This window comes from Chiloscyllium plagiosum, chromosome 4, assembly GCF_004010195.1.
Source record: "Chiloscyllium plagiosum isolate BGI_BamShark_2017 chromosome 4, ASM401019v2, whole genome shotgun sequence".
Classification (NCBI taxonomy): Eukaryota; Metazoa; Chordata; class Chondrichthyes; order Orectolobiformes; family Hemiscylliidae; genus Chiloscyllium; species Chiloscyllium plagiosum.
Window position 1 is genome coordinate 43,205,348 of NC_057713.1, and position 12,819 is coordinate 43,218,166.

General features: G+C 37.5%; 1 protein-coding gene across 12 annotated transcripts in view; it reads left to right on the forward strand.

The window, feature by feature from the left end:
- The window catches only part of runx1t1 (RUNX1 partner transcriptional co-repressor 1), a 136,967-nt gene that overhangs the window by 36,608 nt on the left and 87,540 nt on the right, over positions 1 to 12,819 (forward strand). The window contains exon 1 of one of the 12 annotated variants that reach the window (XM_043688091.1): positions 11,192 to 11,215. The exons of 8 other annotated variants lie outside the window; for them this stretch is intronic. The gene's annotated coding sequence lies outside the window, so the exon portion shown is untranslated. Of the gene's footprint in view, positions 1 to 11,191; positions 11,216 to 11,249; positions 11,317 to 12,447; positions 12,471 to 12,652; positions 12,798 to 12,819 lie in introns of those variants that run through there. 3 more of the 12 variants (XM_043688089.1, XM_043688092.1, XM_043688093.1) reach the window with 3 other exon arrangements.

Here is a 12,819-nt window from a genome sequence, read left to right on the forward strand (position 1 = left end):
TTAACATTTTTATAATAATTTTCAAATTGTTAGGCCATCCCAAAGTGCTTTAAACACATTCACTCACCATTATTATTTACACAAATGCTCACTTCAAAGAAAATTAAAGAATGACAAGATAATCTCTATTTTGACCAAGATCTGGGACAGTTTTCTGGCCTTCAAATAGCATGTGGAATCTTGTGCATCTGCCTAATAGGCCAATAAAACTTTTGTTTTAAGGTCTTGCCGTAAAATGTCATATACGGTAATGCAGCACACCTCAAAGTATTGAATTATCATGGGGCTTGAATCTGCAAACCTCAGAGGTCAAGGAAAGGCCCAATGAACTAACACATGATATTCAACAATTTGCCATCCAGTGGAAGCAACCTTTTGAATGTTTGCTCTAACTAGTGAAACAAATTTCCATTGTTTACCCTCTCAAAATCCTTTATAATTCTTTTATTGTTGCTTCCTTTTCATTACTGAGTAAGTTTGCAGCAGAAATGCAGCAGTGAATGTCCAATCATCATAATCCTGTGAATAATAAATGTAACCTCGTCTGTTCTTACAGATTTTTGGAAAGCTGAAACTTTTTTTTCATTAATGTGGATGTTTTCTATTAATTGCTTCAGAGAGGTAGGTTTTATCTTTCAAATCTGATGTTAAAGTTCTACCTGCCACCTCAGATTGATGTAAAACATCGAAATCATGATATTGAGGAAGAATTGCCCTTACTCCCCATACCAATATTTTCCCCTCAATCGACATCAGAAAAATAGGTCATCTGCTAATTATCATAATTAATTATCATAATTAATAGGTCATCTGCTAATTATCATACTGCTGTACGTGTAAAAACAAATTGCTGGAAAGGCTCAGCAGGTCTGGCAGCATCTGTGGAGAGAAATCAGAGTTAACGTTTCTGGTTCAGTGACCCTTACTCAGAAGGAATGGTAGCTAGGAAAAGGTTAGTTTGTAATCTATTAGATGCAGATTGTTGAGTTTCTACATTACAGCAGGGATGTCAGTTCAAAAGGTACCTTATTGGCTTTAACAAACTTCAGCACATCAAGCACCTGACAGGTGCTATATAAATGCAATTCTTTCCTTGTATGTATGAACTTGTAGTTTGCACTCTTTTTCTCACCAGCTAATCTATTGATTGTTTGTCTCCTAGCCTCTAGAAGATGTAAGTGTTATTCTTGAATTGTTCTGTTTAAGCATAACTTTTGGATTTTGGTTATGCACATCTGTGTTCATAACTGGACAAGTTCATATGACTTTTCTTGTAATTTTAGTTTCTGATTGTGTTAAGTGGACAATGTGGCAAGAACGCCTGATGATCTGTTGGTACTAAAGAAATCCATAATAAGATCAAGGACAATTGTACTTCTGTAGTCCATTATATTTAAAGCTAACATTGTGTTGCAATTCTGTGACCCACAGTGATTGGTATGTAGCGCCACGGTTGTAATTAAATAAAATTCTAAGAATGTAAACTATTTTGGGATTTTGGCTATCTTGTCCCAGTATGTCAGTTATATTTTTGTTTTCATTTGGAAGCAGAGTAAGATCAAAGCTTTGACAAAGGGTCAGTTAGACTCGAAACATCAGCTCTTTTCTCTCCTTACAGATGCTGCCAGACCTGCTGAGATTTTCCAGCGTTTTCTCTTTTGGTTTCAGATTACAGCATCCGCAGTAATTTGCTTATATCCCATGCTATATGAAGAATGAGTGATTGGATTGCAGAATACTCCCGCTCGGCCTGCAAGGATGTCCCTGACCTTTCAGTCACTTGTTAATTCAATTTACCATCTCACTGTCATGTTAGTGTTCGAGGTTGCATTGTTCTAGCCAATGCAAGCAGGAAGAAAAGCGCCTCTTTTTCTGCTTAGGTACTTGACAGCCTTTAAGGTTCACCTTTGAACTCAACAACTTCAAAGCATGAAGTCTGTTGTCCATTCTGATTACCTTAAATACCAGCTCCCCATATTTGTTAGCATGGACTTGCTCTCTGAAGAGCTGACCTATTTTCTGCCTTGAACACTTAGTCTTCATCTATAGTTCTTTTCTTCATTAAGACTCCCTTTGCCTTGTGCTCTCGGCACCTTTACCATCTGTTCCTCTTGGTCTTCCTCCCTTATTTTTCCACAGCATAACATACCTCCTGTATCAGCTCCCTTCAGTTCTGAAGACGTCATATTGGACTCAAAACATTAACTCTGTTTTTATCAGAAGATGCTGCCACACCTTTTGAGTTTCTCCAGCCCTTTCAGTTTCAGATCTACAGCATCTACAGTTGCTTTTGCACTATGTGGAATTGGGTGTGAGGGCATGTGTTTACTTGAAGCTATGTATATAAATGATCTTTTAAGTCTCATTGTTACTGAAAACTTAGATGTAAAAATAATTATCTGAAAGTCCAAACCTCTTCAAAGATGGAAATCAGTAATTGTGTTTACATTATGAAGCTTTAAGAATTCATACTTTTGAGTATTTAACATAGACTTGAGTTCATCTGAAAATGCTTTTGTTTCACTGTAAAGTTATTAGAGTATTTCATACTGATGAAGTGTAAAACTGAGATAATACTAGCCTTTATTTACCAACAGAAGTTACAGTTCAGTGAGATTTATTCCTATCTGTAAAATCAGGGAATTATCCTAATTATGAGAGGGGCAATATCATTTATTATCTCAGCCTGTGATCTAAGCCTGTTTTTGTTAAGCTAAAGAGTGATAGCCAGGCTAGAGGCCAAAGTCATCTGTAGCCAGAAAGACCCATAGGAAATTAGACAAGGACTGGCAGAAAACAGTCTGGCCTAAACAGTGAAACAAATGGAATTCGTCAAGTAGAATAGGAAGGCTGGTGAAACAGAGAAAGGAACTTTCATTTGAATAGAGTTATGGGGAGATGGCCAAAAATATGATTTTGTATCTTCAGCTGCTATTTCTGACTCAAGCCTATTGTCTCCCAAGAGCTCTTATCTCAAATTCCTGGATATGAACTTCTTACTTCCTAAAAATGAGCAAAACAAAGAACAGCAAAATAAAAGCAGATGCTGCTGTGAATAATAGTTATGTTTCTTCTGCAGTTAATTTTTTTTTAGCAGTACAAACTTTGGATCCATAGTTTTAATAGACAATGAACTTCATTTAAAAGCTGCAATGTACCATTTTAAAGTGCTTCCCTTGTATTCAAATAAGCTGTTAATCTTGTCCTAATTTTCTTTTACTGACAGTAAAGATGATGTGGTAGAACAAATAGAAAAACAAATATTGAAATTTGGTTTGGAATACTTTATTATATAATACCTATTAAAGGATATCATTTCAAATTAAATTAGTTATCAAAAACAATTTTGAAGGATACAAGATATGGATAGGTAAATCAAAATTTTAGCTGACACTAACAAATGCCTGATGGGCCAAATGGCTGTTTTTACTTTAATTACTATTATCTACGTCGGATAGATTTAGGTTCAGGTTTTATTGTCATGTGTACTTAAGTACAGGATACAAGAGTACAGTGAAACGTTTACAGTGTCGCCACACATGGTTAAAAATCACACAATGCCAGGTTATACTCCAACAGGTTTCATTGGAAGCACACTAGCTTTCGGAGCGCCGCTCCTTGAAGGAGCGATGCTCCGAAAGCTAGTGTGCTTCCAATTAAACCTGTTGGACTATAACCTGGTGTTGTGTGATTTTAACTTTGTAAACCCCAGTCCAACACTGGCATCTTCAAATCATGGCCATACATGGCATGATCTTAGGTATGAAATACTGAGGTACAAAATCTTAGTTACAGAAGTAGAAAAATAAAGATATAAGTTAAAATGTTCCGCACCACAGTTGTCTTAGTATAAAAGTGGAAAAATAAAGAAATAAAGTTTAAAAAGTCAATTTAGCAATTATTCATTCCTTCTACAGTAATGTAGTTTTGAAGTATGCTAAAGTCTGTTGTGGAAGTTGCTGAACATTGTCTGAAGTGATCTGCCAGCAATTCACTTTAAAAACAAGTTAGCCCACCAGCTTCGTTATCTTGTCTCGATCTTGTATCAAACAATTGCTATTTTTTAAGAATTGAGAGCTCAGTGAACAAAGCTTTAAATCAACGTCCAATCTTTGGATGTTTGTCGGATCTTTAAACCCAAAGGTTGAGCCAGTGGAAGTCTGGCAGAATAGAACCCCTACAGTGTGTAAAATTGCCATGTCCATAAAATGCAGGACAAATCTAGTCTGGCCAATTACAGGCTCATTGATGTTCTCTCAATCATCAACAACATGATGGGAGGTGTCAGCAATGGTGCTCTTAAATGGTAATAACTCAACAATAACCTGCTCACCAGTGCTCAGTATGGTTTCTGTCAGGGTCTCCGTTCCAAACCTCATTACAAGCTTGGTCCAAACATGGACAAAGGAGGTTAACAAGCTTCTCAATGGTCTGGACATTGTCTACAGGATGAATGTAAACTGTTTGAACCTCATCTGATTGAAATCCAAGAAGAAAATGCCATTGACGTGACTTGTAGAATTTGAATATGTAGTTGACAGTGTCATCTGCACCGTTTTGAAAGAGAATCTTCAACTATCACGTAATGCCTTCACAGAAGCATAATTAAGAAACTGGCCTCAGCCTCCATCTCAGGACGACTCAAGTCCTTTACCAAACTATCACATGGCAAGTTCTGGTCTATCCCTCAATTAAAATCATCAGCGAAATCTTCCCAAATGTGGAAGGTTTCCACTACGTGCATTGACATTGATGCAGCGATTCAACATTGCATCAATGCATGAGCACTGCCTTCAGATACCTCAGGATGAAGGTCTCGATTAACCATGACTTCTATGCTGATACCAAGATCCTTGTGTAAACGCAGTTATTCTTCTGACCATTTGATATGGTTCAGAAAAATGGACTCTGTACCTCAGAGAGACAAGCTCTCTGTATCAGTGGGAGAACAGGTGTATGCACATTAGCACTCCTAAAACAAGCATCAAGGCTGCGATCTTCATATAGGAGGTTTCATACATGAAAGCAACTCCGCTGGGCCAGCCATGTGCTTAGGATGCCTCAATTCTGACTGCTAAAGCAAATCCTCTTCACCCAGTTGAGGGAAGGCACTGGAACAAGCAGAACGCAGCGGAAACATTTCAAAGATTCACTGAAGGCTTTCCTCAAGCAATGCAACAGAAATGTCAATGCATGGGAGACCCAAGCTTGGGACAATCTAACTTGGGAGAATCTACAATATGAAGAGTTCCAATTCTTTGAGAATACCTATTGGCAAGAAGAGGTATAGAAAAGGAACCTGAGGAAAGAATACCAGCATTCCTGAGGCCATTCCCTGCCAATTTGTGGATTGGAGATCTGGCACATGAGCCACTCTAGGTCCAGCAGAATCCACAGCTGTTAAGACAGAATTTCCTAGATGGCCAATCACAATCATTAGCTTGTGATTGCTGATGATGATGACGTTTGATGTTTTCGACGCTTTATATTTTGACATGAATTCAGAATGGGCAAGATAGGCTGAGTCTGCCTATTACAGATGCAAATTTAATCATGTTTCCAAGCCAATTTTAACTGACTTTACCTACAGTTTTCATCAGTCAAATGTTTTGAAGGGATGGAAGATTTGGTCATATCAGCGATGACCATAACTGGGCTGCACTAAACAGCTTTCAAGGGAGGAGATGGAGAGAAAAATCCATGCTGTACATTCCTTTGTTTATTTGTACTAGTATCATTCAGTGGCCTTCAGTAAATTTACATAGGTAGAACCCAGAGAAACTGCGGTATTGGAAATTCCTTTAGAGTTTTATTTGTATTATTTGCTTTAGCCAAACTTGCAAAGATTGATTGATTGATTGAACTTCACTCTGAAAATAATTGTATATTCATGGAAACATTTTCTGCTTAGTTGCAAGCATTGTTTGGCATCCAGCATATTAAACTGTGACGATGAATATTTTTGATATTAGTTGAGTCTTGCAGAGGAGCAATAACAAGACTATGTACAGAATTATAGAATAATAGAAGGGTTATAACTCAGAAGGAGGACATTCCAGCTCATTTTCCCCAGGTAACCTCAGCCAAGAGCAACTCTGTTAGTCCCACACCCCACCTTTTTACTGTGACCCTACACATTTAAGTCATATCATTGAAGAGCAGGTCTTTTTGATTTGCAACCTCCTTTTTAAAATGGAACAAAGTATTTCAATCCTAAAACTTGATGCTTCTATCGTCACAGAGTTGTTTTAGCGTTGTAGTTTACATTATCTGTTCCTTCATTGACACTCTGAACCAATCAATTTTGCCTTGACTGACACAAAAATAAAACTAGTGGCTCGACTACGGCTAACAAGGGAAGTTAGGGATAGTATCAGATCCAAGGAAGGGATGTACAAATTGCCCAAAAAGAGCAGCAGACCTGAGAAGAGGGAGCAGTTTAGATTTCAGTAAAGAAGGACAAAGGGATTGATTTAAGTGGGGGAAATAAGAGTTTGTGAGTAAGCTTATGGGGAATGTGGAAACTGTAAAAGTTTTGGTAGGTATCCAAAGAGAAAAAGAGAAAAATGTAGGCCCCTTACAGTCAGAAACGGGAAGTTGTAATGGGGAAGAAGGACATAGCAGTTCAATTAAGTATATGTTTTGGTTCTGTTTTCACAAATGAGGAACTGAAGGAAATGATGTTGGAGAAATTGATAGGATTAAAGCCTGCTAACTCCCCGGGGCTCAGTAGATTATGTCCCAGATTACGTCAAAAGTACATCCCAGAGTACTTATGAAAATGACCCTAGAAATAGTGATGCATTCGTGGTCATCTTTGAAGGTTTTATACACTCCGGAAAGTTCCTATGTGTTGAAGTTTGCTGATGTAACCCCACTATTTAAAAGAAAAAGGAGGTAGAGAGTAAACAGGGGAATATAGATCCATTAGTCTGAAATTAGTAATGGGAGAAATGTTAGAGACTATTGTAAAAGTTTTAATAACAGAACACTTAAATGAAAGGGAAATCATACTTAATAATTTGACTGGAATTCTTTGAGGATATAACATAGAATTGATAAAGCCAGTGGATGTGGTTTACTAAACTTTCAGAAGGCTTCCAATATGGTCCCGCATAAGAGATTAGCATGTAAAATTTAAAGCACATGGAATTGGGTAAAGTGTACTTTCATGGATCGAGAACTGCTTGGCAGACAGGAAAGCAAGTAGGAATAATTGGGTATTTGTCTGGGCGGTATCCAGTGACTAGTTAGGTACTGAAGGGATCAGTCCAGGACCCCAGCTATTCACAATGCATATTAATGATTTAAATGAAGAAATAGTATGTAATATCTCCATGTTTGCAGATGAGACAAAGCTGTGTGAGAGAATGAGTTATGAGGAGCATGTAAAGACGCTTTAGGTATATTTTGGATGAGTTGAGTGAGTGGGCAGATGCATGGCAGATGATGTATCATGTGGATAATTGAGGTGATCCACTTTGGTTGCAAAAACAGGAAGGCAGTTTATTATCTGGACGGGATAGTTTGGGTATGGGGGAGGTGCAGTGACACATGGGTGCCTTTACGCACCAGTCACAAAGTGCAGTGAACGGTGAAGAAGGCAAATAGGACTTTATGGCGAGAAGATTTGAGTACTGAAGCTGGGATGTCTTGCTGCAATTATGCAGGGCTTTTGTGAGACCACTCTTGGAATACTGTGTGCAGTATTGATCTCCTTAATATAAAGAAGGATGTTCTGGCTATTGACAGATTGCAATGAGGGTTTACAAGACTGATTCCTGAAATGGCAGCACTGATGTATGAAGAGAGACTGGATCAATGAGGACAATATTCACTGGAATTTAGAAAAATGAGGGGGAATCTCAAAGAAACCTTTAAATTTCAACAGGGCTAGACTATGTAAATGCATGAAGAATGTTCTTAATGACAGGAAGTCCATAACCAGGGGTTACAGTTTAAGGATACAGGATAGGTTCTTTAGGATTGAGTTGAGGAGAAATTACTTCACTGTGTGGTGTCCCCATGGAATTCTGCACTACAAAAAGTGATTGAGACCAAAATATTGAATGTTTTCAAGAAAGAGATAGATATGGTTCTTAGTGATAAAGAGATCAAAGGGAGAAAGCAGAAATAGCGAACTGAGTTACGTGATCAGCTGTGATCAGAGTGAATGAATTGAAAGGTTTAATGGCCTATCTTTGCTTCTGTTTTCAATATTTCTATGTTTCTTACTCTTCTGCTCCATGTGCTTCCTCTCCCCTTTGCCTTCATGCCACAGAAAAGAACTCACGATGTTTTAAATTACCAAATGCTGAGCAGCGATCTTCAATAATATCCCTAACTTCCCCATGTGGCACATCTTCCTATCCCTTTCTCATGACCGGTTTGACTGTATTAATAGAAACACCAAATCCACTGTATGGCAATTTTTTTGACATGGATTATGCTTCATTGTGATATAGTAAGACTTTTTTTTAATATTTGAGATCCATTAGAATTGTAGAAGTCAGTTATTTTCAGTTTGAAAATGCTTCAATATATTTATCATAACTCTATGCTGCAAAAAATATCTTGCTTTCAAGGTTTCTTAGTAAAGGCTGGGAAAACTGTAGAAAGCTTGTTTCATGAATCTGATTTATGACTGTTTGAACGAAAGAATACTGTCTCTTAAAGCAAGATATTTTCCAAACCAGACAGTTTTAAGACACTTCTATGGGTCTCTAAATATCAAAAATAATGCTGTTGAAGAATGAGTTTTGTTTTTATTTGGAGAGTCATGTTAATATTTTTGACTTAAAATATAATATTTTTAAAAGAATGTATTAAAGTATAGCAGATAAGTACATTTGTGGTTTATACAAAGCTATAATGTATGGGTGGTTCAGAGGAAAAGAAAACATACTTTTATTATTGATGCTCCAGCAAGTTTTAGCGGAAGCAGAGCTGAGTTTCTGTGGAGCCATAGCATGGGTCAGACCCATATACAACATTCCTGCTTCCGTGTTTAACAACCTGAGGAGCAAAACATCCAGTAACAAGTGTGTGAAAATTCTGTATCTTGGATTGCAGTTTGTTGCTCTGACATCCTGCAAGCCAGTCCTGTCCGTTCACAAACGTCAGGGCTGGTTCCTGACAGCATGCTATCTCTGCCTGGCCTGGGTTCCTTTCATTCAGGATTCATTGTGTGGAAGAGGGTTTGGTCAGGAATTCGGGTTCCTGCGAGTAATGCTCTCTCCCAGCCCCTTCAGCATTGACAGATGCCTGTTGTTGTGGACAAAAGAATTGGCTCATTGCTCCCTCTGTTCCTCCTTGCATCCGAGGTTGGAATTTGCCCTGTCTACTGTTTGTGATAATGCATGAAAAGATAACTAAATAAAACCATTGCCAAATTTGTTTAACTACACTGTCAATTTTGCAGAGACTGAATTCAGAGATAGGATTTACAAGAAAAAAAATAATGAAGAGGAATAAGAAAGAAAAGCATTTGGCTGTGTATTTTGTTTTTGGTTTATTTGAATTTGAACTTGTGCACATTTTCACATATATATATATATATTTTCATTTCTTGCCATATTGTGTGAAAGGAATAAAAGTACTTTCTATTTAATAGGCTTGGAACCATAAAGTAAGAGCTGTGGCTACCTGTAAAAAGCAAAGGTTTTACAGATATGAAGAGATAATGAGCCTCCTCATCATTTTTTTTAGTCGTAATACCTATAGCCCCCTGAACAGCTGATGCTAACATGATTTGTCTGTTGTGCTGTATTACCAGCTCCATCTAGTGGTTTTATCTTTCTGCGGTTAGACTGCCGAAGTCGGCTCTTCAGGATTTCTTGTGAAATGCTTCACTAAAATTTGTTGTTGTGTTTAAACTACCATAGTCTTCATTTCTTTTCCACCATATTTTAAGGTTTTCAGCCACCAATGTGTGACTTTAACTTTCAAACTAATTGAAGAGTTAATTGATTTTTGTTGATGCTGTGTTACACTCATTGTGAGATGGACTTTTGGTAAGTTTTTAGTTACAAGAGGAAATAAACACATGACTGGGAAGACTTGCTGATTTTTTTTTTTAACCCACATTTATCAAAGTGATCTACAACACATTCAATCTCAGTGTAATCAAGCATTTTTTTAAACAAAACTGAATTGTTTGCTACAAATAGATCAATAGAATAAGGGAAAGCTTTGGAAGTTTTTGCCTTATGTGTGCTATGGGGTAACTTTCAGAGAAAGTAGTCCAGATGGCACCCAGTACACTACAGCCCTATGAGTTTTTTGTCTTTACTGCAGAGGAGGGAAACTTCACTGAAGCATAAACTATTACCCTTGCATTTCAACAGAGCTAACTCGTCATCAGTCAGATAATAAGGATGTGGTGGGGGGGAGGAGGGTGATTAAGCTTGTAGCTAAGCTCTTCAGCTGTGGTACTGTAGGAGCATAGGAAACTGAACAACACTCTTGGCCTAGTTATGAAGAAGCCTAAGAGTTGTCCTTCCCTGACAGATTTCACATGGGTGGGTCAGCCTTGCCAGCAGGAGGCTTTAAGAAAACACTAATAGCTTCCAGCTGTGTGGAAAATCAGGCTCTTTAGAGTCAAAATGGGAGATTTGAATTTCAAAGCATGCTAATTCTTTCATTTCTGTTCACTACCATTTGGCCATAAAAGATTATTTTCCAATATGTCAGCCCAATTGATGGCCAGTGGTCCGAGAATGAAAGGGAAACAAGCAAGCAGGGAAATTTGTACATTGGTGAATCCGCCCTCCAAGCTGGTGTGGCTTTTGTAGAAAGACCTACCATGAGATGAGGGGATCTTAATAACCATTCATCAATTGATCATTGGCTGATCATTGACTGCTATGTTATTCAGTTTATCAAGTCTTGCACAAAAGTCAGAAAAGGCTTCATTCAACTTTGTTAAAGCAAACTCTTAGAGTGAAATGCTTTATTTGAATTCATTTTGGCTTTTTATTATTATTTTCTTTCCTCTTTTGTTAATGTAGCCTAACTTAAATGAGTCCTTTTATTTGGAGGTTTGAATATATGAAACTATTAATTCCATTATGAAAGCCCAATGGGAAGCAGGGAGCAGATGGGGTAGAAAACTTTGGTTGCTTTCAATTTGTGTCAATGAGGTTTCAGTTCTTTAGAATTAACTCACTTAATACCTCCTGTGTGAAGTCATGAATTCACAGTGTATCAGATTTAGGTAATTAGTGGCCGGTAGATAGCTAAAGTTGAGCTAACCTGAAGAAAAGTCTTGATATAGTTAGTGTATTGTTACTGAATTGTGATCGTGTGAAATATGTTGTAAGGTTTCTTGCTTTCTCTAAACAGCTTTATTGCGTTAAATGATTTTTTTCTGATTTAGCTATTTGATATTGTGTTCATTTGATGTTCCACCTAAAATTTTTGATTTTTTACTTTTAATTACATTGCTAAAATTTGAATTAACAGCTAGTTGTTTCAACATTTTTAATAATTTCTGCTTAGCTCAAATGTTTAATTGTTTGTGTTATTTAATTGGCTGATTAAACCATTGCTTACGGATTTTTTCTTAACCAGTCATAATATACTTTTGATTAGGGTATCTAAAACTATTATCAGTACTGGAAGTTGAAGTTGAAATGTTTTTGTTGCAAACATATTTGCATTTTTTAAAAAAAACATAATTTAGAATTATATTCATTACTTGTGCTGCATCTTGCAATCCTTTGATAGTACCTTGAATGAAAATATTTGCATCTGGGGACCTGAGCTTGATTTGTCACCATTTAAGATTGCTGCTTCAATTTGTGGGTGCCAGAAAATTAGGTTCACATTTTAGTCACTGATTTTCCTGCGACTAATACCAAGAATAGTTGAAGTGCAGTGAGTCGCATTGATTGCAAACTGTAGCCACTTGGGTTAAACCATACTCAGGGAGGCTGCCACATGTGTGGTACCTTTTCTGTAATTAAATAACCCAAAGATAAAGGCCTTATCCAGATGACAGTTACAGAAAACACTAGAGGAGTATCCGATGCACAAGCATCCTTGTCTTGTCATTCCTTTCATTGATAGACCACTAGGTGAGAATCCCTCAGGAATTGGTTCATGTTAATGTGGATCAATTTGAAGCCGCAATTACTGTTGTGAGGATATGGTCCTGGCATTTAGAAGAGCTGTTTCAAGAAAAAAGACAAAAAAAAAGTGAAATTGTTTGTGGTCTAAAATGCATGTCTGTGGTATAATCCTTTGATAGCTGGTGTATGTTGTAGAAGAGCTGACAATTATTGCTGTTCATAACCCTTTGAGGTGCTCCTGACAACACTGGATTTTTTTTCCTTAAAGAGCTGCATTACATTAGGAAACAGCTTATTGGCTGCTGCACTGCTGTGAGTGTTTGTTAACTGACATCAGTTGTCAGAGAGCCATGGATTGATCCATATGTGAACAGAGCATATTCATAGCTCTCAAAAAAGGTCAGTTTTTCCTGTGTTCCCACATGGATTTCATCAGCGGTTTAAGGCGGCTACAGGGAAAAAATGCATTTGCACTGACAGAGGCTGATTGCTGGGGGATCTGCATTCAGACACATGTGAATCATATGCTGTAAGGAAGGCAGAAGGAATGCTACAAGCAGCGTAGTGGAAGGATTGCTAAGAGTGAGGACAAACAAATCAAAGAAGGAAAGGTTTACATTTCCGTTTCTGTAAGGAACGACACAGCTTATCTGAAGACTTCACAGCAATATAACCCTGTGTCTGACGTCTTCCTTGCCCTCCCCTGCGTTGGACCTAGTAAGAAAGGTACAGTAAAAGAAGTCAGATG